This window comes from Canis lupus, chromosome 30 (genome assembly GCF_048164855.1).
Source record: "Canis lupus baileyi chromosome 30, mCanLup2.hap1, whole genome shotgun sequence".
NCBI classification, from domain to species: domain Eukaryota; kingdom Metazoa; phylum Chordata; class Mammalia; order Carnivora; family Canidae; genus Canis; species Canis lupus.
In genome coordinates this window covers 3,255,644-3,277,853 of record NC_132867.1, presented here as the reverse complement: position 1 = coordinate 3,277,853, position 22,210 = coordinate 3,255,644, and the positions used below count along the sequence as shown (strand labels likewise).

The 22,210-nt window shown below is 48.4% G+C and overlaps 1 protein-coding gene across 26 annotated transcripts in view; it reads left to right on the top strand.

Moving 5' to 3' along the window:
- The window catches only part of LOC140621427 (uncharacterized), a 165,098-nt gene that overhangs the window by 11,496 nt on the left and 131,392 nt on the right, over positions 1–22,210 (top strand). For 14 of the 26 annotated variants that reach the window (XR_012021104.1, XR_012021103.1, XR_012021109.1 and 11 more), the window contains exons 2-5: positions 5,744–5,895; positions 6,144–6,489; positions 18,164–18,300; positions 19,358–21,420. The gene's annotated coding sequence lies outside the window, so the exon portion shown is untranslated. Of the gene's footprint in view, positions 1–4,769; positions 4,906–5,743; positions 5,896–6,143; positions 6,490–14,207; positions 14,380–18,163; positions 18,301–18,429; positions 21,421–22,210 lie in introns of those variants that run through there. The other 12 variants (XR_012021100.1, XR_012021105.1, XR_012021106.1 and 9 more) reach the window with 12 other exon arrangements.

Here is a 22,210-nt window from a genome sequence, read left to right as displayed (position 1 = left end):
GATAGCTGGGCTCTCCTTGCCGACTCGGGGCTCGCTCCTGCAGTGACTTTCCACTGGAGAGTCAGCTGAGCTGGAAGGTCCAACTCAGCCAAATTCCCATGTCCTCTGGGGGTCCCGCTGAGCGCCTGCTGTTTCTCTTCTCCCAGATGCCTCTCCAGCAGGGAGCCAGACCTCAGCGCCGCCCTGGGGGGGGGATCCTGAGGAGCTGGCTGACCATGGCGGGGAGCCCTGTTGCTGCCTGTGTGTGGGAGTCGAGTTGGGGTCTGGACTGGGGTTCTCGGTCCCCTGTGCTGCCTGGGCTTCTGGCGAGCCCCATGCTCACCCAGCCCCTACTCACTAGGGCGAGGAGGGTGCCCTCCACACGCTGGTGTGAGAGATCCAGCACCACAAGGTGTGCAGGCTGAGTCCACCTGGTGAGGGTGGCCCAGGTTCGTGAGCTGCAAGTGTGGGACCCAGGAAAGTTAACAAAAATCCCCTACCCCTGGACAAGCAGAGCAGGACTGATTCCATTTTGTGCTACACCCACCTCCTTCCCTATGACCCCCACATGAGCTGCTTATTGCTTAAGGCGCTGCCCCACCCTAGTCAGGCCGCTAGGCACACCCTAATCAGAAATTGGCTCATAACAATGTAACCCTGCTTTTTGCCCCCCAAAACTGTGCGACGATTCTGACCAAAGTAATAGGCCAGCTCAAGTGGATACTATTTGGTAAGGTCTAATTCAATTGGCCACCTGCGTGTGGACCATCATGACTGTGCAACTTTCTGCATATCCCATGGGCCACTGGCCCCTGTAAAGCTGCTATGCCTCTTAGTCTCAGGATCCACGTCCCTGCTCCGCTGTGTTGGTGAAATTACACCCAAGCTCCAGCTTGTAAAGAAACCCTCGGGAGTTTCCATCGGTGTGGGCTTCTTGGTGGTTTCCCTGATATACAATCTTGGGCACAACACCAGGGCCTGGTGTCCTGACATCCCTTCCAGGGCCACGCTGACCGCCCCACAGACCCTTTGTGCCCCAGGCACACAGGCACGGGGATGCGGGGATGGGAGGAAGTGCCCCGGAACTCGGCCATCCTTGGCCCTCAGGACAGAGGGAGCACAGACCTCCCAGGTCGCTGTGCACAGACCCTGGTGACCTGAAGCTCCCTGGCTTTCTCTCTGTCCCAGCCCCACCTGGCCCGGGGGACACAGCCTGAGTCCAAGTAAAGTCTGTGGGGTCCTGACCCTGGCGTCTGGCTGCCCCTGGAAGGCACGTGGGGACGTCAGCTCTGTGTACCTGGTGGCGACCCTGCAGGGGCTGTTTGGGGCCTGGATGGTGCCCCCTCCTCCTCTCTGGGTGTCTCTTCACGCCCCATGCACAGAGTTCTGGGAGACACAGAAACGGGCTGGCTGTGCATTTTTGCACAACACTTTATTGACTTTTTACAGCAAAGGGGCTCAGAGCCTAATGTGTACCTTCTCCTGGGGAGGGAGACCTTTCTGTCCTTTAGGGGAGGGCAATAATCACACGGTGTGGAGAGGCGGGTGCTAGAGTCCACATTGTGGGAACATGTGTGGACTCCGGGTGGGGGCGTGTGTCCTGAGATTTCAGCCTGAGTGACTGTTCTGAGGACAGCAGAGATGACCTGGACCTGCAGCTCATGGGCTCCTGTACTGGGGCCCCGCAGGGCAGCTGGACCCCTGCCTTGGACCCTCTGGGGCCCCAATACCTGGAAGAGCCTGCCTCCTGGTGTGGGGTTGGGTGGGGCCAAGCGGCCTATCCATCCTCTCCCTACCCTGGGGTGTCCCGGGATCCCCCAGTCTACCCTAGGTTAGCGACCTGGATCTGTGGGGCACGCCCAGGGCCCAGGAGGCCACATCCACCTGTGAGAGGGCTCGCTCAGCCTGGGGCCAGAATCCAGGGCTGGCCAGGACCATGGGGGCCTGGATCCCATTAGTCTTTGTGTTGGGCCTGGGAGGGGCTCAATTCAAACTAGTCCCCACAGAGCACAGAGCCAGGTCAGCCCAGGTCCCTCTGGGTTAAGGGCTGGTGTCCTGTGTCCTGTGCAGGGTGTGCCTCCCTCCAGGACAGACAGTGGGCGGAGGCAGGGCCCAATGTATCCTCTGCACCACTCACCTACACCCAGCCTTTCGGGGATCTCTGCCTTCCCTCCTCCCTGCAACCTCTGGGTTCTCTATGGGACAATAGGGCTTCTGATGGGAGGAGGGTATCCAGAGAACCCCGGGGAGGTTGAGCATGTCCCACAGGGGGCAGCTGCACTGGGTCCTTGCTGGGGACCGATGGTGTGGGGGTGGATGGTGTGGGGTAGGGATATGATGTTGGTGGAATATTAGGAAGGTACAAATATTAGCCTTTAGTCAATATTAAAATATTCTCATTAATCAAAGACCATACTTTATTCAGATTTCCTTAGTTTTTGCTAAGTTACCATCCCTCATATCACATTCCGTTTGTACTCAAGTTTTCTTAGGCTCCTCTAGATTGTGACAGTCTTTCTGCCTTTCCTTGTTGTCGTTGAAATGGAACACTTTGAGAAGTAGAGTATTTTGTAAAATTTACCTCAGTTGGGAAATGTCTGTTATCTCATGATTAAACTCTTTTTGTGGATTATATAAAGAGATATACTGCCATTTTCATTATATCATATAAAGGATAGATATTATCAACATAATTTATCAGTCTTGGTATCAGTCTGATCATCTTGCTGAGGTAGTGTTTGTCAGCTTTCTCCGTTGTAAAGTGATTATTATGATTATGATTATTATTATATTATCATTTTTATATACACATTTTCATATTCTATTTTGTAGAAGGAAGGTACTATGTGTATTCCATACATATGAGTGGGAGGCTATGCTAATCAACTTGAGGGTGGAATGTCTGTACAACTTCTTTGAAATTCTTCTACATGGGAGATTTCTCTTCCTTCTGGGTTTGTTTGTTTGTTTCTTTGTAAAGATGTCATTTATTTATTTGAAAGAGAGAGGAGAGAAAAACCAAGAGCGAGAGGGGCAGATGGAGAGGGAGAAGCAGGTTCCCTGCAAACAGGGAGCCTGCCTTGGGAATTGGATCATGATCTGAGCCTAAGACAATAGCTTATGTGACTGAGCCACCCAGATGCCACTTTTTCTTTCTTTTTCCTTTTTTTAATAATAAATTTACTTTTTATTGGTATTCAATTTGCCCACATACAGAATAACAACCAGTGCTCAGCCCGTCAGTACATGTCACCCATTCACCCCCACCCCCACCCTCCTCCCCTTCCATCACCCCTAGTTCATTTCCCAGAGTTAGGAGTCTTTATATTCTGTCTCCCTTTCTGATATTTCCCACACATTTCTTCTCACTTCCCTTATATTCCCTTCACTATTATCTATATTCCCCAAATGAATGAGAACATACAATGTTTGTCCTTCTCCGATTGACTTACTTCACTCAGCATAATACCTTCGAGTTCCATCCACTTTGAAGCAAATGGTGGGTATTTGTTGTTTCTAATGTCTGAGCAAGGACCACCTTTTCTCTCTCTTCATCTTCTGAGTCTCCTATGATATGAATGTTATTGTTTTAATAAGTGGATGACTTCCCTACGTCTGTCTCTGTGGTCTATAACCATTCTTGTTTTGAAGGCTTCCACTTGGGACTGCATCTCAGTTATACCATTTTTAACATTGGCCTGACTAGATTTTAGTTCTTTTATTTCTATAGTAAAGGTTTCTCTAGTTTTCTTCTGTGCTCTTTTTCTAGCCCAGCTGTTGTCTTTATAATCATTGTTTTAAACTGTAGTTAGATATCATATATGTGTATTGATGAACTTCCTGGCTGTGAGTAGACCTCATGTTATTTTATGGAGGTGATTTTCTCCATCTCATTATATTTTCCAGAAAAGAAAGAAGGAAGAAAAAGGAAAAACAAGAAAAACAATAACAACTGCCCTCCCTCCCAAAAAACAAAACAAAACAAAATAAAACCCAGATTATTTTGGCCTGCTTGTTAAAAGATTCTAAATCCCAAAATACAAACAATTAAAGTGATCCCTGGGTGACGCAGCGGTTTAGTGCCTGCCTTTGTTCCAGGGCATGATCCTGTAGACTCTGGATCAAATCCCACGTCGGGGTCCCAGTGCATGGAGCCTGCTTCTTCCTCTGCCTGTGTCTCTGCCTCTCTCTCTCTCTCTCTCTCTCTTTCTCTCTGTGACTATCATAAATAAATTGAAAAAAATTAAAAAAAGAATCACAATTAAAGTACTATGAAAGTAAAAATAAGAAATATATAAGGTACATACATAGAAATTAAAATAAGGCAATTAATAAAAAAGAATCAAAGAAAATAAATGAAAAAAGAGCACAAAGTACAAAGGAATCTAGACCCTACTTTCCAGGCAGAGCTTAAGCTCTGCAGCCACTGTGGTCCAACAACTTGGTGGCAGCGAATGCTCTGTGTGGGGTCTGGGGATGGGCCATGGTGCTGATTGTCAGGTGCACATCTGCCTGGGAGATGCACCTGCGGGGGTCAGAGGCGGGGTGGGCGTCAGCGCCTCTGGGCTCAGCGGGCTGTGCTGCCCTGTTCATGAGACCTGGCCATGATAGGCGGGATGTAGGTGGGGTCTCTGGGTCCTCTGGCTCTGGGGCAGAGCATCCCCCACCCCAGTCTGCTGGGGCCTCCACAGAAGAGCGGCCAAGCCCCCAGGTCTCCGCGGCTTCTCTCAGAACCCAGCGTTCACTCTACCTGTGTCCGAGCTTCTTTTGGTTTTCTCTTTTTATCTCAGACTGTTGTGCCCAAGATTGCTAATCCGGAAACCACTGAGAAGCTGACTCCAAGGCAAACACATGAGAGTTTATTTACAAGCTTGAGCTTCTGTCCAAGTATACCCGACAGAGCAGAGCAGGGACTTGGACCCTGAGGTGGGTTTTAGCTTAGTTTTAAGGGTTGGTCTCGGGGTACTCCCGAAGGGCTGGAGCAATTCCTCAAGTTCTTTTTTTTTTTTTAAACTTCTTTTTTTTTTTTGTTTAAAGATTTTATTTTTTTTATGATAGTCACAGAGAGAGAGAGAGAGAGGCAGAGACACAAGCAGAGGGAGAAGCAGACTCCATGCACCGGGATCCCGACGTGGGATTCAATCCTGGGTCTCCAGGATCGCGCCCTGGGCCAAAGGCAGGCGCCAAACCGCTGCGCCACCCAGGGATCCCCCTCAAGTTCTGTTTACATTTTGATATGGGGCCTTCAAAGGCATTGAGATCTATTCTCATTCTAATAGGGGCTTCCTGCACTTGGCCCGGGCTCAGTTTTTATTCTATTGTGGGGCTTTCCAGGGTATTAAGCTGTAAACTTTTGTTATTTTCCTGTAACTGAAGTAATGTAAATTTCAGCTCTTCTTCACAGGGGCCTTGGATGGCTGGACATGTCAAACGCTGAACTTAAAGTGGAAAGGCCTTCATTTTCTCGGCCTCCTTGTGTCCCTTCCCATCCTATCTACCTTCTTCCCCCTTCCCTGGAGCTCCTAAGAGAGCAATTGCTAATGACCTCAGCCTGGCAGCCTGTGTTGGGGGACAGGCCCAGGGATTTGGGATCAGGAAGACCTGGGGCTCGGTCGTCCCAGCTGTGCAGCGGGATTTGATGCTGCAACTCTTATTCCCTAAGGCTATCTTGACAACTGACTTTGTACATAGAAAATCTGTCCTTTCTCTTTATAAGACGAAGAGCAAGTCAAAGTGTTTTTTCTCTGCCCATCTGATTGCTCAGATTCCCAGGATAGATGTGGGCCCGCATCCACCCTGACAGGAACACCTGGGCCGCTTCAGGAGCTGCAGGGAGGCTTCAGGAAGCTGTGGTGCCGCGTCCACTCTGGCAGGAGCTCCCGGGCCACTCAGGACATAATTTGAGTCTTCTGGAAGGTGGGGGCCGCATCCATGGTGTCAGGACCCCTGGCCTCCTCAGAATCCGCAGTGAGGCTATGGGAGGACTTGGGGCCACGCCCACACAACAGGACGCTGACGTCCTCAGGACCCCCGGTGTAGACTTCAGGAAATATGGGGATGCTTCCATGCAGACAGAAGACCCCAGCCTTGTCAGGGCCTGTGGTGAGGTGTAAGAAAAATGTGGGTGCTGAATCCAAACTGACAGGAGTCTCCATCCTCTTTAGGATCAGCACTTTGGCTTCAGGACATATGGGGCTGCGTCTATGCTGACAGGAGCCCACAGCCCCCTCAGGACCCGCAGTGAGTTTTCTGGGGGCCATGGGGCCATGTCCAGGCTGACAGGAGCCCTCGGCCTCCTGAGGACCTGCTGTGAGGCTTCCAGAGGATGTGAGGCATAGTCCACAGTGACAGGAGACCCGGCGTCCTCAGGACCCGCTGACTATGACTCAGGAACACGTGGGGCCACATCCACACTCACAGGATTCTGGCTTCCTCAGGACCCCCTGGAGGACTCTGGAGGTGCCATTGTGGGCCACGTCCACATCAGAAGGGACTACTCAGAACCACAGGGTAAGTGAATGGGTAGAATGAATGGTAGGGTCAGGGGAGGGGAGGTAGGTGGTGGTTAAGTTAGGTTAGATGTTAGGGTTTAGTGATTATGCTTATGGTTACAGATTAGAGGATAGCGTGAGGGATAAGGGTAAGGGTCAATGGTTAGGAGTTAGGCTGGGGGTTAGGGATTAGGGAAAGGGGTTAGGGTTAGTGTTAGGGACAGGATTTAGAGTTACAGTTAGGGTTTAGGCTTAGGGATTAGGGCAGGATGTTAGGAGTTGGGGTTAGGATTATGGTTAGTGTTAGGGTTGTGATTAGGTTTGCAGTTAGGGTTAGGGGTTAGGGTGTGAGTTAGGGTTAGGGGTTAGCGTTAAGGGTTAGAGTTAAAGTTAGGCCTAGGTTTAGGATTAGGGCGAGGGTTAGGCTTAGGATAGGGTTTAGTGCTAGTGTTAGGGTTAGTGTTTGGTTAGGGGTTAGGGATGGGTCAGGTCAGGTCAGGGTAGGGTTAGGGTACAGTTTTGGAAAAGGGTAAGAGATAGGGTTAGGCAGTGGGTTAGGGATTAGTTTTAGGGTAGGGGTAGTGTACAGTTTGGGGTATGAGATAGGGTTAGTATTAGAGGGTTAGGGTTAAGGTACAAATTAAGGTTAGGAATAGGATTTGAGTACATTAAGTTAAGGTTAGGGTTAGAGGTTAGGGTTATGATTAGATTTAAGGTAAGGGTCAGGGTTAAGGAAACCTCAGAATAGGTTTAGGAGTTAGGGTGTGGCTTGGCAGGTAGGTTCAGTGAATGTGTTTTGGTCTTGGGGTTTGTGTTTGGTTTTTGATTAGTGATAGTTCTTGTTTAAGGGTTAGGTTAACATTAGGCTTAAGTGTAGGGTAAGGGTTATGTCTGTGTATGGTTAGAGTTTGTGTCTTGGCATGTGCCTGCACTGGAACTCCTAGCATCTTGGGCAGTTTAGTTTGATGCACTCTATTTAGGTTTTGGGTTCAAAGATAGCCTGACTCCACCAAGTCAGTGGCCTCCCCACAGAATCAAAATCCAGTCTTCTCTGGGGTGAGAATAGGCATGCAGGATTCTCGTGAGCTGAGCTAAGGAGGGGATTTGTGGCTCTAAATACTCTTTATTTGGATTTTCAGTTGCCTTTCTGATTTTATCTCTTGTGTGCACATGTATCCTCTATACTACCAATTATTATTTTAAAGTTTTACTTGAATTCCTCTTTGTAAACACAGTATGATATAGTTTCAGGTTTACCACATAGTGATTCAACCCTTGAATACAACGCCTGGTACTGGTCAGAAGTGACCTCCACAATCCCCATCCCCTGATTTCCCACCCCCCACCTTCCTCTGGTATTTATTAGTTTATTCTCTGTGGTTAAGAGTGTGTTTCTTGCTTTGCATCTCTCATCCCACCCTTTGCCCCTTTGCCAGTTTGTTTGGTTTCTTAAAATTCACATGTGAATGCAATTGTATGGTATTTGGTATCTGTATTCTCTGACTGAGTTCATTTAGCATAAGTCCCTTCCACTTCTCCCACGTCATTGTAAATGACTTCATTTCATCCCTTCTGATGACCCAGTGATGTTGCAGTGTGTATATTTAACACATCGTCTCTGCCTATTCATCTGTCGATGGACATTTTTGCTCTATACACAGTTTCGCTGTTGTTGATAACGCTGCTACCAACACTGGGCTGCATGTTCCTCTTAAAATCTACTAAACTACTTTTGTATCCTCGGGGTAAATACCTAGCTGTGCAATTTTGGAATCGTAGGGTAGCTCTATTTTTAACGTCTTTTTTTATTTTTTTTTATGATAGTCACAGAGACAGAGGCAGAGACACAGGGAGAGAAAGAAGCAGGCTACATGCACTGGGAACCCGACGTGGGATTCGATCCCGGGTCTCAGGGATCACGCCCTGGACCAAAGGCAGGCACCAAACCACTGCGCCACCCAGGGATCCACTATTTTTAATTTCTCGAGGACACTCCAGACTGTTTTCCACAGTGGCTGCACCTTTATTTATGTATTCATGAGAGACACAGAGAGGCAGAGTTATAGGCAGAGGGAAAATGAGGCTTCATGCAGGGAGCCTGATGTAGGATGTGATCCCCCAGGACCCCGGGAACATGACCTGAGCCAAAGCAGATGCTCAACCACTGAGGCACCCAGGTGCCTCACTGATTCAATTTCTTTGCTAGTTATGGGTCTGTTCATATTTTCTATTTCTTCCTATTTCAGTTTTGCTCGTTTGCACATTTCTAGGGATTTGTCCATTTCTTCCAGGTCTCCAGTTTGTTAGTGTATAATCTTTCATAGTATTCCCTTATAATCGTCTTATTTTTCTGATGTTGATTGTGATCTCTCTTCTCTCATTTGTGATTTTATTTATTTAGGTTTTCTCTTTTCTCGTTGATAAGGCTGGCTAGGGCTTGATCCATTTTATTAATTATTTTGAAGAACCAGCTCTTAGTTTCGTTATTCCATTCTACTGTTTTGTTTTTTCTGCATTGTTTATTTCTGCTCTCATCTTTATTTTTTCCCTTCTTCTGTAGTATTTAGGCTTTGTTTCCTATTCCTTTACCAGCTCCTTTAGGTTTAGGGTTAGGTTGTGTATTGGAGACTTCTTGTTTCGTGAGGCCTGTATTGCTATGTACTTCCCTCTTAGGACTGCCTTTGCTACATCCCAGAGGTTTGGAGAAACATATTTTCATTTTCATTTGTTTTAAATTTCCTCTTTAATTTCCTGGTTGCTCCATTCATTCTCTAGTAGGATGTTCATAATCTCCACGTATTATTGGTCTGTCCAATTTTTTTTCTTACTGTCGACTTCGAGTTTCATAGCGTCGTGGTCCAAAAATGTACAAGGGGTGATATCATCCTTCTTGTACCTGTTGTACCTGTTGAGGGCTGATTTGTGGCCCATGATATGATCTTTTCTGGAGAAAGTCCCATGTGAACTTGAAAGGAATGTGTATTCTGCTTTAGGAAGAAATGTTCAGACTATATCTGTTGGGTCCCTGTGGTCCAGCGTGTCAAGGCTATTGTTCCCCTGTTGATTTCCTGCATAGACAATCGGTCCATTGCCATAAGTGGGTGGGTGTTAAAATCCCCTGTCATTGTATTATTATCAGTGTGTTCCTGTACGTTTGTTGGTAATTGTTTTCCATATTTAGGTACTCCCATGTTGGCAGCATAAATATTTAGTTGTTTGATCCTGATAGAGAGTCTTTTTAACTATGAAATAATGCCATTCTTCATCACTTCTTACAGTATTTGTTCTTTCTTTTTTGAGATTGAATATATAATTTATTTATTAATGAGAGATACACAGAGAAGCAGAGGCAGGAACATAGGCAGAGGTAGAGAAAGGCTCCCCAAAGGGATGCCGATGTGGGACTCGATCCTGGGATCCCAGGAACACACCCTGAGCTGAAGGCAGATGCTCAACCACTGAGCCACCATGTGTCCCCCAGGGTTTGGTTTCAAATCTAGTTTTTCTAATATAAGCATTGGTCCTCCAGCTTTCTTTTCAAAACCATTAGCGTGATAGATGATTTTCCATCCCCTGACTTTCAATCAGCTGGTGTCTATAGGTCTAAGATGAGCATCTAGTAGGCAGCATACCTATGGACCTTGTTTTTTTAATAACGATTTTATTTTTGAGAGCATGAGAGAGAGAGAGAGAGAGAGAGAGAGAGGCAGAAAATTAGGCCAAGAGAGAAGCAGGCTTCCCACCAGGAGCCCAATATGGACTCGATCCCAGACTCTAGGATCACATCCTGATTCAAAGGCAGAGGCTCAAACCCTGAGCCACCCAGGCATCCCGGATCCTGTTTTTTAAGGCACTCTGATACCCTATATCTTTTGATTGGAGCATTTAGTATCAGCATTCAGAGTGCTTATTCAAAATATGAACTTTGTGCCTTTGTGTTACCGATAGAGTTGGTGTTTCTGGTGACATTCTCTGGTCCTTTCTAGTCTTTGTTGCTTTTGGTCTCTTTTTTTCCCCCACTAGAATGGTCCCTCTGAAAATTCCTTACTGGACTGATTTAGTGGTCATGAACTCCTTTATACTTTGCCTGTCTGGGAAAATCTTTCCCTCTCTTTCTATCCTGAATGACACCCTTGCTGAAGCAAGAATTCATACAAATTGGACTCCAATAAAAAGAAATATAAAAACATAAAATAAATTTTTGCTATTATGATTGTGGAAAATGGCATTTAGTAGGAAAAGCAGAAGCTGAAATAGAAGAGGAATGATTTCACCATCCATGGCCTTCACAGGGACCTGGTGTCCTTTCCTAGGAGGGCCCCCCCCTCTGTAGGATGCTTCCTGCCCCTCTGCGCTCTTTTTTGGAACACAGCAGGCACATCTCCATGCCTCCAGCACCTCTGCAGTCATGGTTTATAGCATCTTCCAGGTATCCTATTGGGGACCACGGCATCGTGTATGTAACCATCCAGCTGCTGTTTGACAACATTGGGGGGATTCTGACTTTTTTGGTTGTGGGGTGTGTGTGTGTCTATCACATGAAGCTATCACATGCAGCTATCAGATCTTCCGGCTGGGTCACCAAAATGCCGAAACGGTTGGTACAACATCATTTCTGGTGCTGATGCTGGGTGGCTAGCTGGGCTCTCCTGGCTGACCCAGGGCTCGCTCCTGAGGTGAATTTCAGCCAGAGGGTCAGCTGAGGTGGAAGGTCTGGCTCGGTCACAATCCCATGTCCGGCAGTGGGTCTCCCCAAGCGCCGCCTGCTTCTCTTCTCCCCGATGCCTCTCCAGCAGGGAGCCGGACCTCGGGGCCACCCTGGGGGGATCTCCAGAGGTGCCGGGTGCCCATTACGGGGAGCCATGGGGCAGCCTGTGTGTGGGAGTAGGGGTGGTGATGGGGATGGTGTTCCTCGGTCCTCTGTGCTGCCTGGCCTTCAGGACAAGCCCCATGCTCACCCAGCCCCTACTTACTAGGGTGAGGAGGGTGCCCTCTACACACTGGTGTGAGAGATCCAGCACCACAAGGTGTGCACAGTGAGTCTACCTGGTGAGGGTGGCCCAGGTACATGATCTTCAAGTGTGGGGCCCAGGAAATTTATCAAAAATCCCCTACCCCTGGACAAGCAGAGCAGGACTGATTCAATTTTGTGCTACAACCGCCACCTCCCCTATGACCCCCACATGACCTGCTTATGTCTTAAGGCGTTGCCCCAACCCAGTCAAGCCGCTGGGCACACCGTAATCGTAAATCGGCTCATAACAATGTAACCCTGCTTTGTGCCCGCCAAAACTGCACGCCGATTCTGACCAAAGAAATAGGCCAGGTCAAGTGGATCCTATAGGGTAAGGTGTAATTCAATCGGCCACCTGCATGTGGACCGACACGACTGTGCAACTTTCTGTGTATCCCATGGGCCAATGGCCCCTATAAAACTACTACACCTCTTAGTCTCAGGGTCCAAATCCCTGCTCTGCTGTGTCGGGTGCACTAGGACACAAGCTCCAGATTGTAAGGAACCCTTGGGAGTTTGCATCGGTGTTGGCTCCTCAGTGGTTTCTTGGATTCACAATCTTGGTCACAACTCAAAGGCCTACTGTCCTAACATCCCTTCTAGGACCATGCTGACTGCCCGGCAGGCCCTCTCTGCCCCAGGCACACAGGCACAGGGATGCGGGGAGGGGAGGAAGTGCCCCGTACCCGGCCAGCCACGGACTCCTGGAAAGAGGGAGCACAGACCTCTGGGTCGCTTTGCATAGACCCTGGTGACCTGAGGCTTCCTGGTGTAACTCTGTCCCAGGCCCTCCTGGCCCGTGGGGCACAGCCTGAGTCCCAGTAAAGTCTGTTGGGTCCTGACACCGGCATCAGGCCACCCGTGGAAGGCACGTGAGGACGTCAGCTGGGTGTTCCTGGCGAGGCCCTGCAGGGGCTGGTGTGGCCTATGTGGTACCCCCTCCTCCTCTCTGGGGGTCTCTCCATGCCCCGTGAACAGTGTTCTGGGAGACACAGAAGCGGGCTGGCTGTGCATTTTCACACCACAAGACTTTATTGACTTTCTACAGTAAATGGGCTCAGAGCCGAGCGTGCAGGCCTTCCCCTGGGGATGGAGACCTTTCTGTCCTTTAGGGAAGGGCAAGAATGACATGGGTTGGGGATGGATGCCGGAGTCCCCCACCTGGAAGCATGTGTGGACTCTGGGTGGGGGCGTGTGTCCTGAGGTTTCAGTCTGAGAGACGGTTCTGAGGACAGCAGAGCTGACCTGGACCTGCAGCTCATGGGCTTCTGTGTTGGGTCTCCACAGGGCAGCTGGACCCTGGCCTCAGGCTCCCTGGGGCCCCAGCACCTGTAGGAACCAGCCTCCTGGTGTGGGTGCGGGTGGGGCCCACCATCCAGCTGTGAGAGGGCTGGCTTAGCCCGGGGCCAGAATCCAGGGCTAGCCATGGCCGTGTGGGCTGGATCCCATTAGTCTTTGTGTTGGGCCTGTGGTGGGGGCTCAAATCACCCCAGCCCTCACAGAGCCCAGGGCCAGGCCAGCCCAGATCCCCATGGGTTAGGGGCTGGTGTCCTGTACAGTGTTTGCCGCCCTAAATGAGGGACAGTGGGCGGAGTCAGGGCACAGTGGGTCCTCTGTACCACTCAACTGCACCCACCCTGTCGGGGGCTTCCTGTCTTCCCTCCTCCATGCAACCCCTGAGTACTCTATGGGACACCCGGGCTTCTGATGGGATTAGGGTATCCAGAGAACCCCGGGGAGGCTGAGCTTGTCCCACAGGGGGGACCTGCATCGGGTCATTGCTGGGGGCCAATGGTGTGGTGGTGGATGGTGTGGGGGCAGGGGTATGATGGTGGTGGAGTGTGGGGGATTGTGTAGGGGTGATGGTGTTGGGGTATAGTGTGAGTGCGGATTGTGTGGGACTGTGTGGGTGTGAGGGGATGTGTAGGTGGGATACCATTGGGGATGATGATGTAGGAGGATGGTGTGAGAGTGGGGAATGTGGGGGATGTTGTGGGGGGCCTGCGGACACAGGAAATCTCCTTCCTCTATGATGCTAAGGAGACATCTACAGTTAAAGGCGACTAGTCTGGGGTTTGTAGTGACACCTGCCCCTGGGGATCCGTGTGGTCAGTGCAGGGCCCTGGCTGGACCGGGGGCATTATCTGGGGGTCATTTTACTATATATGCTTTCAAATTGCAAATTGTCTCAAATTAAATGCATAAAATTTAGAATAATATAAAGCACCGAGAGTGGGTGTCACTCTGACCCGTCCGACCCTCATGGGATCGATGTGGTCCTGCTCCAGCCGTGGCTATGCAGCCTGGCCCCCAGGTCCGGTTCCTGCCCCCCTCGTCCCCCAACCCATCCCCTGCTTCTCAGGGAGCCATCCCTCTCCTCTTTGGTCTTCAGCTCCCATGGCTACCCCTGGAGGCCCCATCCTAGTGGCCTCCTCATTCCCGAGGCACCGGGAGTGTGGGCACGGGTGTCAGCCCCAGCATCCTACCATGGAGCAGTGTGTTGTTGGCTGCTATTGCTCCCCCGGCCTCAGTAGCCCCGTTTTCCCTACCCAGAAGGCCCCGGGCCTCCCTTGGTGTCCCGAAGACCCCTGGCCCAGCAGCCTCACCCGACCCCCTAGCCATCCCAAAATATGGTGTGGCTGCCGAACATCCTGTTGACGTCCAAGTCTACCTGCGTGATGTCCCTGGAGGAGACCAGGGCCTCCTCCTTCATTTCCTGTGGGAAACCCGGGGAGGAGGAGCAGGCGTCAGGGACACAGACCCCGACCTGTCACCAGCTGCTGTGCTGGGCAGGGAGCCCTGGGTCCACCATGGGAGTGTGTCCTGCCGAAACCTCTTTCCTTCCCCTGGGAGGCCAGGCATGGCGAAAGTGTCCACCGTGCCCGTGACACCTGTGTGAGTGCCTGTGCCCAGCTGTTGTGGGTGGGGAGGTGACTGTCAGCCTGGATGGGAGGAAATAGTGGTTCAGCCCAGGTGGGAGGGGATATGGGGGTGTTGTGCCCAAGATTGTGAATCCGAGAAACCACTATGGAGCTGACACTGATGCAAACACACAAGGGTTGATTTCCAAACTCGAGCTTGCGTCCAAGTACACCCGACACAGCAGAGCAGGGACTTGGACCCCAAGGTGGTGTTTTGCTTTTAAGGGCTTGTCTCGGCCTTCAAGGGCATTGAGCTCTGTTCTCATTCTAATAGGCGCTTCCAGCCCTTGGCATGGGCTCTGTTCTTATTCTATTGTGGGGCTTTGAGGGCATTAAGCTGTAAACTTTTGTTTTTTTCCTGTAACTGAAGTAATGTAAATTTCATCTCTTCTTCACGGGGGCCTGGGATGGCTGGACGGGTTCGAACGCTGAACTTAAAGTGGAAAGGCCTTCATTTTTTTGGCCTCCTTGTGTCCCTTCCCATCCTATCTAGCTCCTTCCCCCTTCCCCGGAGCTCCTAAGAGAGCAATTGCTAATGACCTCAGCCTGGCAGCATGTGTGGGGGACAGGCCCAGGGATTTGGGATCAGGAAGACCTGGGGCGCGGGCGTCCCAGCTGTGCAGCGGGATTCGATGCTGCAGACTCTTACTCCCTAAGGCTATCTTGACAACTGACTTCGTACATAAAAAAGCTGTCCTTTCTCTTTATAAGATGAAGAGCGATTCAAAGTGTTTTTTCTCTGCCCTTCTGATTGCTCAGATTCCAATCTGAGATGTATTTCCTGTTAATAAGGGTAATTTACTACTATCCGTAGTACTATGGTTAAAATATTCTGACTCAAGTAATTCAGAGGGATGAGGGTTTCTCATCTCTTTCTTCACAGCTCAGTCACTCCTCAGGAATTGCATCTTTATGGATTTGAAAGAACTGAGATATATTATTACCAGTGGTCCTATTATTATGTGAAGGATTCTTCCCTGAGATTCTTCTCCTGTTTCAACTGACACTGAAACACTTTGAACTCTTTGGAAGACAAATGTCAAGGAAATAAATGTTATGCACTCCTAATTTTAAATGCCCTTGCAATATGGTGTCTATTATAATAGAAGTATTTTTTATCTGATTTTTGCTATTTATTATCCGTTCCTGCTTTTCAGGTTGAGGAGACATTATACGTGTTCATAAGTGTTTTTCTTTCCTTCTGATATAAAATTATTACTTTCTTCCCATCGAAGGAAGTCTTTAAGAATAAGGCAAAAGTTAATTTAACTATTCTTAAAATGTCTTCACACTTGGAGCCTGATTCATTTAAGTCAATTTTCTTTTTTTGTTTTTTTTTTTTCATTTAAGTCAATTTTCAAAATAAATCTTATTTATTAGGAAAAAAAGAAAGATTTATAGGGAAATTGAGAAGATAGTACAGAGCATTCACATGCACTTGCACTAATTTTCTCCAATTATTGATATCTTATATCAGTATGGTACAAATATTAGCTAATGAATGAATATTAAAATATTCGCATTAACCAAGGACCATACTTTATTCAGATTTCCTTAGTTTTTGCTAAGTTACCATCCCTCATATCACATTCCATTTGTCCTCCTGTTTTCTTAGGCTCCTCTGGATTGTGACAGTATTTCAGCCTTTCCTTGTTGTTGCACTGGAATACTTTGAGAAGTAGAGTATTTTGAAAATTTCCCTCAGTTGAGACATGTCTGTCGTTTATCTCATGATTGAACTGTTTTTGTGGATTATATACAGAGATATACTGCCATTTTCATTATATCATATAAAGGATAGATACTATCAACATGATTTATCAGTCTTGGTATCGATCTGATCATCTTGCTGAGGTAGTGTTTGTCATCTTTCTCCGTAGTTAAGTGATTCTTCCTCTTCTCCTTCTTCTTCTTCTTCTTCTTCTTCTTCTTCTTCTTCTTCTTCTTCTTCTTCTTCTTCTCATTATTATTATTATTATATTATCATTATTATTTTAAGTTTTTCATAATATATTTTGTAGAAGGAAGTTACTATGTGTATTCCACACGTAAGAGTGGGAAGCTATGCTCATCAACTTGAGGGTGGAATGTCTGCACAAATTGTTTGAAATTCTTCTACATGGGAGATTTCTCTTCTTGTGGCTTTGTTTTTTTTTAGTTTCTTTTTCAAAGATGTTATTTATTTATTTAAGAGAGAGAGGAGAGAAAAACCATGAGTGAGAGGGGCAGAGGGAGAGGGAAAAGCAGGTTCCCTGCTAAACAGGGAGGCTTCCTTGGGACCTGGATCATGATCTGACTTAAGGCAGAAGCTTAACTGACTGAGCCACCAAGGTGCCACTATTTCTTTCTTTCCCTCTTTCTTTTTTTTTTAAATAATATATTCACTTTTTATTGGTGTTCAATTTGACAACATACAGAATAACACTCAGTGCTCATCCCGTCAAGTGCCCCCCTCAGTGCCCGTCACCCATTCATACAGATCCCTGACCTCCTCCCCTTCCATCACCCCTAGTTAGTTTCCTAGAGTTAGGAGTCTTTATGTTCTGTCTCCCTTTCTGATATTTCCCACACATTTCTTCTCCCTTCCCCTATATTCCTTTTCACTATTATTTATATTCCCCAAGTGAATGAGAACATACAATATTTGTCCTTCTCTGATTGACTTACTTCACTCAGCATAATACCTTCCAGTTACATCCACATTGAAGCAATGGTGGGTATTTGTCGTTTCTATTGGATGAGTAAGGCCCACCTTTTCTCTCCCTTCATCTTCTGAGTCTCCTATGATATGAATGTTATTGTTTTAATAAGTGGCTGAGTTCCCTAAATCTGCCTCTGTGGTCCATAACTTTCTTTGTTTTTAGGCTTCCACTTGGGACTGCATCTCAGTTATACCATTTTTAACATTGGCCTGACTAAATTTTAGTTCTTTTATTTCTACAGTAAGGGATTCTCTAGTTTTCTTCTGTGCTCTTTTTCCAGCCCAGCTGCTATCTTTATAATCATTGTTTTAAACTGTAGTTAGACATCATATATTTGTTTTGATGGACTTCCTGGCTGTGAATACTGCCTCATGTTATTTTATGGAGGTGAATTTCTCGATCTCATTATATTTTCAAGAAAAGAAAGTAGGAAGAAAAAGAAAAACCAAGAAAAACAATAACAACTGCCCTCCCCCCAAAAAACCACTAGATTATTTTGGCCTCCTTGTAAAAAGATTCTAAATCCCAAAATAACAAACACAATTAATGTTCCATGAAAGTAAAAATAAGAAATATATAAGGTACATACATAAAAAATAAAATAAGGCAATTAATAAAATAGAATCAAAGAAAATAAATGAAAATAAAGCACAAAATACAAAGGAAGCTAGACCCTACTTTCCAGGAAGCGCTGAAGCTCTGCAGCCTCTTGGGTCTCACAACTTGGTGGCAGCAAAAGGTCTGTGTGGGGTCTGGGAATGGCCCATGGTGCTGATTGTCAGGTGCACATCTGCCTGGGAGATGCACCTGCGGGGTCAGGGGTGGGGTGGTCTTCAATGCCTCTGGCCTCCAGCAGGTGGCGCACTGGTGCTCCCTGAGATTGGAGCTGTTTGGCGTGATTTGGGAGGGGACACTAGGTCCTCTGGTTCTGGGGTTAAGCATCCCACCCCCCAGTCTGCAAGCCCTCCACAGAGGAGCCCCCAAGTGCATCTCTCAGAACCCTGCTTTCCCTTTGCTCGCGTCCGAAATGCTTTTGGTTTTGTTTTTTTATCTCAGACTGTTGTGCCCAAGATTGCGAATCCGAAAAACCATGGAGAAGCCCACACCGAAGCAAACACACGAGGGTTTATTTACAAGCTCGAGCTTGTGTCCAAGTATACCTGACAGTGCGGAGCAGGGACTTCGACCCCGAGGTGAGTTTTTGCGTAGGTTTAAGGGCTTGTCTCGGGGACCTCCAGAAGGGCTAGAGCAATTCCTTAAGTTCTGTGTACATTTTGATATGGGGCATTCAAGGGCATTGAGCTCTGTTCTCATTCTAATAGGTGCTTCCTGCCCTTGGCCTGGGCTCAGTTTTGATTCTATTGTGGGGCTTTCTACGACATTAAGCTGTAAACAGAAAAGGTTCCACACCTGGAAGTGGGACGTCACACTGTCCCTATATGCTGAAGACGCGGTACTGGAAACAGGAAACCCGGGAGCCTCCACCAAAACCTGTTAGAACTAAGGAGTGAGTTCAGTAAAGTCACGGGACACAAACTGACCCTACAGAGCAGAGTAGCCTTGCTGTGTCCCGACAACGAGCACTCAAGAAGGAAAGGAAGGACGTGACTCCCTTCTCAGGAGCATCAAGGAGAATAAATAATGAGACTGAAACATAGGAGCACAAGACTTGTTCACTGAGCCATACAAGGCTCTGTTCTGGGAGGCCGTCCTGGGTTCGAGGGGTGGGAGCCTCATCTTGTGAAAATGTCCACAGTTCCTGAAGCCACCCTCAGTTTCAATGTCATTCCTATCAAAATCATGGTGGCATATCTTAGAAATAGCAAAAAAAAAAAAAAAAAAAAACCATAACATCAATCTGCCCCCACAAATGACCCCGGACAGCAAATCAGTACTGGAGGAGCAGGAGAGAGTGGGACGCAGCACTTTCCTATTTCAAATGATGTCACAGAGACACAGGATAAAGCACTGTGGTTTTCGGGCCGCCAGCTGGCTCCGTTCGTTAAGCATCTGACTCCTGACCTCACCTCCGGTACTGATCTCAGGGGTCGTGAGTTCTAGCCCTGGGCTGGGCCATGGACGGTGCGTGGAGCCTACTTAGGCAAACCAGTCCCATTGGGGGTGGTTCCGGCATAAGCTGAAGGAGCAAAACAGAGAGTCCAGAAGGAAATGTGCTCTGATACAATGGATTTTTTTAACTTAATTTAATTTAAACCCAATTAATTAACGGATAGTGTATTATACTTTCAGAGGAAGAATCAGGGATTCACCAGTTGGAGATAACAGCAGTGCTCGTGACATCACGTGACCTCCTTCATACAGGTCCCCTGTTAACCTCCCCGCCTCCAACGACCATCAGTTTGTTTCCTATCATTAAGAGTCTGTATTTCGGGGATCCCTGGGTGGCGCAGCGGTTTGGCGCCTGCCTTTGGCCCAGGGCGCGATCCTGGAGACCTGGGATCGAATCCCACATCGGGCTCCTGGTGCATGGAGCCTGCTTCTCCCTCTGCCTGTGTCTCTGCCTCTCTCTCTTTCTCTCTCTGTGAATATCATAAATAAATAAAAATTAAAAAAAAGAATCTGTATTTCCTGCAACTGTTTTCATCTTATTTGTTTTTCCTTCCCTTCACAGTTGTTATCTGCTTTGCTTTTTAATTCCACCTATGAATGACACCACACGGTCATTCTCTTTCCTGACTGACTTATTTCATTTAACATGATTCCTCTAGTTCTATCCACGTCATTGCAAATGGCAATATTTCCTTCTCTTTGATAGCTGAGTTCCATTCCTCTCTCTATGACCATCATCTATCTCCCATCCTTTTTATCCATCATCTGCCACAGGGCACCGAGGCTCCTCCCACAGTGTGGCTACTGTGGACCCGGCTGCTGTGGACATTGGGGTGCAGGTGTCCCAAGTCTCACTGCATCTGTATCTTCAGAGTGAAATCAGGCCGTTCTCCTGCTGTTCTCAGGATGTTACAAATAGAGTCGCCCTGCAGAGCCTCCACACTGTTTCCAGGGTGGCTGCACCAGCCCACAATCCCGCCCACAGTGGAAGAGGGTTGAGTGGGTTTTGCGGGACGTGGTAAAACTCTGGTCCACATTTCATTTCGCGTCCTGTGGGCTCCAATTCCTTGTCCTTAAGTATTTCTGGGGAAGCCAGGTGTTGGGCTCCATTTCAGTGAGACGTTTCCAAAGCTAACAGGCCCCAGCAGGAGCCTGGAAGGAGGCAGGTGCGGCCCCTGGAGCGCCGCTGCCTTCTGCACCGCCTCCTGCAGCGCCTGAGCGTCCTGCAGGGGGCACCCGAGCTCAGGCCCCACCCAGCGGGCATGAATGTGCAGTAGGCCTCCTCTGCCTGCACTAACAGGAGCCAGCCTGTGCTGGGGAGGCCTGAGGAGGACGTGGGGACACGTCCACGCTGATGAGCCGCAGCTTCAGGAAATTGTGGGCTCGCATCCATGCTGAAAGGAGACCCTGGGCCTCCTCAGGACCCACGGGGCGGCTTCAGGAAGATGTGGGCCCGCATCCACGCTGACAGGAGCCCCTGGGCCACCTCAGGACATAAGTTGAGGCTTCTGGAAGCTGCAGGTCGCATTAATGGTGGCAGGAGCCCCGGCCTCCTCAGAACCCTCGGTGATGCTTCGGGAGGACGTTCTGTCACATCGACACAACAGGATGCTGAATCCTTAGGACCCCTGGTGTTGACTTGGGGAAATATGGGATGCGTCCATGCATACAGAAGACCCCAGGCTCGTCAGGGACTGTGGTGAGGCCTAAGAAAAATGTGGGTGCTGCATCCACACTGACAGGAGTCTCCAGCTTCCTCAGGACCCACTGTGAAGGTTTGAGAAGATTTGGGGCCACATCTATGCTGACAGGAGCCCCCAGCATCCTCAGGTCTTATGGTGAGGCTTGAGGAAAATGTTAGGCCACCTCAACACTGGCAGGACCCCCGTCCTCCTCAGGACATGCACTTTGGCTTCTGGAAATATGGGGCTGCGTCTATGCTGACAGGAGCACACAGCTCCTCAGGACGTGTGGTGAGTTTTCTGGGGGACGTGTGGCCATGTCCAGGCTAACAGGAGCCCCGGGCCACCTGAGGACCTGCTGTGAGGCTTCCAGACGATGTGAGGCATAGTCCACAGTGACAGGAGACCCAGCATCCTCAGGACCCGCTGACTATGACTCAGGAACACGTGGGGCCATGTCCACACTCACAGGAGCCCTGCTTCCTCAGGACGCCCTGGAGGACTCTGGAGGCGTTGTTGGGGGTCACGTCCACATCAGAAGGGACTACTCAGAACCACAGGGTAAGTGAATGGGTAGAATGAATGGTAGGGTCAGGAGAGGGGAGGCAGTTGGTGGTTAGGCTTAGGTTAGATGTTAGGTGTTTGTGATTAAGCTTATGGTTAAGGATTACAGGTTAGGGTGAGGGATAAGGGTAAGAGTCAGTGGTTAGGAGTTAGGATGGGGGTTAGGGATTAGGGAACGGGGTTAGGGTTAGTGACAGGATTTAGAGTTAGGTTTAGGGTTTAGGCTTTAGGGATTAGGACAGGAGGTTTGGAGGTGGGGTTAGGGTTTTGGTTACAATTAGGGTTGGGCTTAGGTTTGCATTTAGGGTTAGGGTTTAGGGTGTGAGTTAGGGTTAGGGGTAAGTGTTAGGGGTTAGGGTAAAAGTTAGGGCTAGGTTTAGTGTTAGGGCGAGGATTATTTTTAGGATAGGTGTTAGGGTTAGGGTTAGGGTTAGTGTTTAGTTAGGGATTAGGGTCAGGTCAGGGTCAGGTTACGGTTTTTTAAAAGGGTAAGAGATAGGTTTAGGGAGTGGTTTAGGAGTTAGTTTTAGGGTACAAGTTAGAGTACCATTTGGGGTATGAGATAGGATTAGTATTGGAGGGTTAGGGTTAGGGGACAGGTTAAGGTTAGGAATAGGTTTTGAGTACATTAAGTTAAGCTTAGGGTTAGAGGTTAGGGTTAGATTTAAAACAGGGGTCAGGGATAAGGGTTTCGAATAGGTTTAGGAGTTAGGGTGAGGGTTGGCAGGAAGGTTCACTGAATGTGTTTTGGTCTTGGGGTTTGTGTTCGGTTGTCAATTAGTGATGG